The sequence below is a fragment of the Xiphophorus couchianus genome, chromosome 6 (genome assembly GCF_001444195.1).
Source record: "Xiphophorus couchianus chromosome 6, X_couchianus-1.0, whole genome shotgun sequence".
Taxonomy (NCBI): domain Eukaryota; kingdom Metazoa; phylum Chordata; class Actinopteri; order Cyprinodontiformes; family Poeciliidae; genus Xiphophorus; species Xiphophorus couchianus.
Genome location: NC_040233.1, coordinates 20802091 through 20808453, shown reverse-complemented (window position 1 = coordinate 20808453; position 6363 = coordinate 20802091).

Genomic DNA, 6363 nt, shown 5'->3' with positions numbered 1-6363 from the left:
GTTACGGATGGGCTTCACTTGTCAAAATAAGCTTAGCTTCAGCTTTGGGACTAAAACAGTTTCGATTCTTCTTTTATGCTTTAGTGTAGCTGATATGTTTTGCTCGTTATAGTGAACACACTGAACTTGATTAGGCTTTATACAGCACCCTATGAAGCAGCGAATGAAAAATGCGTCTTGCAAACTTGCATGTTTGATACAAGAGTAGTTCTTCAACATTTTACAACAAGCACAACAAGCATTAAATAGCTCAAAACAGTTTTATGAAAAGAAATGATTCTGACTGGTCAATTTGATTCACTTCATTTCAAAAATACTTTAAAGCCTGAGGATTGGAAGGATCTCCAATGGCAGTCAGTCTTGCAACGAATGTGAAGAAGCCTCTGACTGAAGAGTATTGCAGTGTGACAGTATCATGACTGTCATGACATGCTAACAGGTCAATTTCTTGAATAGCAAAGATGATATCCCACAGAAATCTCCTGGAGGACACCATTAGCTGTTGGCAAGCACTGCTAATCCACCTCATTTGCGTTTGCCACTCCTCTTTGAATATATGACTGGCCTTATGATCAGAAAAAAGGGACATTTAAAGAGTTCAGTCCAAAAACTACTGTATCTGCCCATAACGACAACGTTTAGAACTTTAAAAAAAATGTATATTAACCCATATTTCATCATTATTTTTTTTATCATGATCACAAAGATAGGCTGCGTTCCCTCTTACGATCTCATTGCAAACACCCTAAACATTATTATCATGTGTATACTATTTTTTCATAATATATTTCCAAAGTATTTTTTGGCTCTAGTGGCAAATAAATCCTGTTAAGAGTTAGCCTAACACATTAGTTAGAAAATCCAGCAGGTTTTCAAACATGAATCAGACCAGTTAAGTTGAGTTTGGTGTAAGTTGTAGACCAGAGTCCTGATTACAAATGTAACAGAACCCAGTACGCACCAGTAATATCATGTATGAGAGGTTCTGATGAAGCAAAAATCAATATGTGTCAACAAGTCATCTTCATGGCTGTCAGTGGTTATTAGCGCTACATCTCCCTTCAAAATTGAACCAAAGTTGATTTTGAGTTACATTCACTGCAGCCCAAGTACCACTGGTGCTTGCACCACAACGTGAAAACATTGGTAAAAAAACAAAAAGAAGAAAAAAAAGATAGATATATAAAAATACTGCCCTCTTGTTTGGTCTAATACTGGTGAAAGCTTTGTGCTGTTTTTATGACAATCTTACATAACAAGCTTGTTGATTTTCCCATTCTTGTAACTAATACCCCAAAAACATGAGAATGGGGATTTCACAAAGTATGTGTGATTATGTAATCAAAACCTTCAAACATAGATTTGTTTCATTATAAAACAAGACAAGTTCTGTCTTATCTCTTGAAGCCAGCAGCTGAATAATTATACAAAGGAAAAATGCTTTGGTGCATTTATGGTGCATTTATAGTACTTCAACAGACAGGCTTTAAGCAACGTCAGTCTTTGATACAAAATGTGTAAAATGTGGTTACTAACACAGTAATTTATGTTGTGATTTATATCCTTTATGTCCTGCAGGTTGAATCCCATTAACAGTTATTTAACAAACTGGAACATTTCACAGAGATCATAAATTATGGTCAAAATAGCTAAATCAAATTTTACTACACAGCTCAGTCCTTTCCACAAGTCTGTGCAGAATTTGTAAAATAATTTTAGGACTGTTTTCATCTCTGGAAGAATATGGAAATGCATTTATGTGGGGTATTACCTTGATACAGTTATCAGACGTCACACCGACATGTGGAGTGATATATAACCTTATTAATTTAATAGGAGCTTAATACTTTTTTGATTGTGTCTGGTTGTAGAAACTGCAGCTGGGAGCCCCAATAAATCATCTTCATGGTTATTATAAGATTGTAATTTTCCAACTCTAACATGATATTTGTGATTTGTATTCTTTTAACGTGACCCTTTCACATGAACTAAAGAAATTAAATATGTAAAATTAAAAATGTATAAGCATATTTTCAGGGTTGTAGCAACACTCATGGTTGAGTTAGTTTAGAACATCAAAGGTCAAACGTAAGGTAATGTTATTTATATAGCACATTTTAAGTAGAACCGCAGTTCAAAGTGCTATACTGTACATGAATTAGAAGGAGTCACAAACTAAACAACAAAACCAAAAGAAAGAGAAAAATGCACAACAAAAGAAAACTAGACTTAAAAATGTTCAATTTGATCTGGGTTGGTAAGTAGCTAAATGTTGGTTCTCCATGTTTTAATCTTGTTCTGGGTTGATAAGTACTCCACAATTTATAAACTAACAAGAGTTTCAATAAGTCTTGCTTCGATATTAAAAGTATAAAGTATAAAGCTACATGTTGGTCTAAAGTAATAAGTACTCCATAATTCATTAACTGACAGGAGTTTCTCTTGAAAGCAGGAAATGTAAATAAATCACGGTCAGTCTTTTGAATGATTTACAAAGTATACAAGTACCATAGCACACTCCCCTCCCCATAAAAATGGCTTTCTCAAATAGAAAGGGATTATCAGCTCATGCTACAGTAGAGAGAGTCAAAGAGTTTCTCCGATGTCAGCAGCTAGACCAATGAGGTATTGTTTGTGAGCATAAAGTTTTCCAGGTGAGAAAATGTGGTCTTTTACCATGGTTTTTGTGTTTTAGGTGTTCTATATTGTGTTACCTTCAGTAGCAACCATCCATCCATACATTATTTGATCACACTCACTCTTCATGATGGGGGCTGGTGCCTTTGTCCAATGATCATCAGCTGAGAGGCGGGCCACGCCCTGGATATGTCGCCAGTTTATCACAGGCTGGAGTGACCAATTTTGTTTATTGTGTCTGAGACAAATGGACAAGAGAAAGTATTTGTATATCATAAAATAGGTTTTAGTGTAAAATAACTTATTGTGAGAAAACCAGCTTTGCATGGTTTTATAATTTAAGTTGCAAGACAGACAGTGTCTTTGAAACATCTTAGACATTACTGTTAAATAACTGAACCATCTCATGAGTGAAACAGAAGCAAACTATGTGTGGTGAAGAGGGATTTTCAGCTCCTGCTATGTTTTATGCATAAGCTGCACCCTAATTCTAGAAGAATTGGGGTGCATCAGATTAACAATACTGGTCAGAAGTGGATCATTTACCTGATCAATGAACAAATACATTTTTATTTATTACATTTTTGACCAAAAGAAGTCATTCATTCTTGTGACAAATAACAGGCAGACTAGACTTGTCTGTCTGTCACTGAGCGCTTCAAAATCCCTCGGTAGAGTGCCAGTTTGTTTGGTCTCCACGCTGAGACAGAATCTCTCCTTATTCTTTCTTCCTTACTGTTCATGTTCACATATAAATCTTTAGTTTATTTGCTCAACCCGAGCTGGAGATGTTGCTGTCGTTACTAACGTCTTTGGTGGTCACTGTGTTGTGCGTTGAAGTCAAGGTGACCACATGTAACACCGCCACTCTCAACTTTCAACTGTATTCAAAGGGGCTTTCTCCTGGCTTTCTTTCTGTCTTGCTGTTTTCTGACTGCTTCTGAACTGCTCTGGTGTTTGTAGATCAGGTTTTTCTTTCCACACTAAGTTCCACACATCTTGTGGCACTTTTTGTTTGAGGACAAGCAGTTGCTTGTATTCCGCTTTCTTCCATTCTTCCAATGTTTGAATATGGATGTTTGCAACTAAGTGAGAGATTAGCTTTTTCAAATACACAAGTCATACTGAACAGAATGTTAAGAGCAATGTCTTTGTTATTATTATTATTATGATCAAACATTAGTTTTTCTTTTTTTGTCAGTTAGTAGGAATCTGTTTCATCTTGACAAATTTAAGAAGTAGAAGTTCCAACCATAAAAAATAAAAACCAGCAGAAAATGAATGTGAGAAAACTTAATCCCCTGGTGTTTGTGTTTAGGCAACAGATAAATCAAACAACAACAATACACCATTTTACTTTCTGTTTCTCAAATTAATCTTTTTAAGGCACATTCCAGTTTAAAAATGGATGCTTGCAACAGAAGTAAGTGTTCAATATGTGTTATTATTCAGTCCGCAGCATTTGAAATGGTTCTGCTCTTGTCCATGTTGTAGCTTTTCTTATTCTGTGTGCCAAGATAAAGAGTTTCACATCCTGATGAATGGCTTCTTGGAGACATCTTCCTTTCAAATGTATGTAAATGACAGCAGAGATGAAGGGATAAAGCAGCGTATCATGCTGTCTGAAAGGAACGCTGAAGACAACACGGTGAATCATTACCCGGACCGAGTCCAAGTCTCCTTGGCATCAGACCATCAGATCCTGACAAATGGGCCCATTAATCCATCAGGATTTCTCAAACATGCAAGCCAAGATCAGAGATCAACAGGGCCATTTTTCTTTTCTCAATAACTTACAAGCTATTTTTCCAGTAAACAAAATATGAACGTGATCAAATGTACACAGACAGCAGGAAACATGTCAAGCCAAAATTGCACAACAAAGCCAAGTAAATTGCCAGTAAATCATAGAAAATGTTACATAAAATGCTGTAAGAGTCTGGGTGGCATCTGGGGAGAAATATAAATTTTCTGACTCTATGGGTGTGTTTTTATTTTTATGACTAGGCAGCGGTACCCAGCAGGCAAGAGCAGTGAAAGGAAAATAAAGATGCATCGCTTTACTGGGTTTCAGCAGATGATGTTAGAAACAAAAACAGTGAGTGGCCGGATCAGGTGTCCACTCAGGCACTGAGGGCCTCATTAACTTCTGTCACACACAGTAATGCAGAAATTCCTTTGAAAGTGACATAAAGAGCTATTTTCAGGAGTGAACAGGAAAAGCTTTGAGTGGAAATGTGATATAGGAGTGCTGACAAGGGATTTAATGAAATGTTTCTCCACAGCCGTTGACTAAAAATAACAGAACATAACAGACTCGGCACAAGTGATGGTTCATAACAACAGATTCTTTTAAGAATAATAAGAGCAAACATTAAATCACTATGGAAAAAATAAATGCTAATAAATGTAAGTAAATTCCCATGACTCAAAATGTGGAAGAAATACATTATAGTTGCTCCTAAAATGAGTTAATGTGCTCTATAAATTTGGTTGATTGGTAGAAAATCACAAGAACACTTTAAATAGTTAGATTAAATCTAATATCGAATGGTTTTTATCCATACGGAACCCTTAAGTCCTGCTTTGAATAAATACTTTACTTCAAAATTGTTCAACCTTCCTGAATAAGATTCTTTATAAAAACAAACCTTTGAAAATCAGGTGTGGTCTGAGGCACAGCTCAGGCATACTAATACCTTAACAGCTCTATTATGCTTCCTTGAACAGGTTAGGATAGGTCTAGGTGATACAAAACATATTCATTACATTTTTTTGCACAAAATAATTTTTAGGTGAAGAGATTTTAGTCTGCTCAATTCTCAGTTTTGGGTTCCTTTCAGAATGAGCTTTTTTAGGGCCTCTTATTATTTTAAATTATAAGCTGCTGCTGTCACCCCTTCCCCAAACCCATTGTCTTCAGTCACTCGTGAAACTGGATGCAAACAGAAGCACAACTATACAACTGTGCGACTTTGAAAAGCAGAAGTGGAGCCTCCTGCAACAAGAATGCAACAAGTGGTTTCTGGATGGTAAGTCAAAAACAAAATACTTTCATTTTCCAGCAGCCATTGTACAGTGCACACAATGGTAAATCCAGCTGACCAAATGTGCTGGAATGCAGCTTTAGGTTCCTAGGTAACGGAGTGGGCTTCACTGGGGTTGCTAGGTAAAGGTGAAGTGCCTGTTGAATGTGACTTAACAATTGGGAGTTCATTTTCCAGACACCAAAAAACATTAACTTGGGCTGATTTTAGAGGCAGAACTTCAATTTGCTCTATCTGACCAATTTGAAGTACAAAATCGTGCAAAATGTGAATTTTGCACAATATTTTCACTTTGACTATTGACTGTGAAGTTTCGTTACATGTTAGAAATAAGGTAAAATAGGAAAAATTTCCCCTAAAGTTTAGAGATCCTCAAAGTAAGGAAGGAAAGCTAAAAAATGACAAAGGCAATGAATGAGGAGAAACATCTGGAAGCTTAGTTCACAAGTTAAAAGGTAAGTTGGAGGTGGCAGAAGCAGGAAGCTATCAAGAGCTGCCACCAGGTTCCCTGAGGTGAAAAACCCTCAACTGACAGTAAAAGACCTGCAGCAAGACTTGTTGGCAGCAAATGCTGAGGTTTCAGCTTTCAGCTCCTAAACAATGAAAGGCTTCATGCGTCATCTCCAAATGATAAACCACTTACGGTACTGACCCAAAGATGTGAGAAAAAATCAGCTCA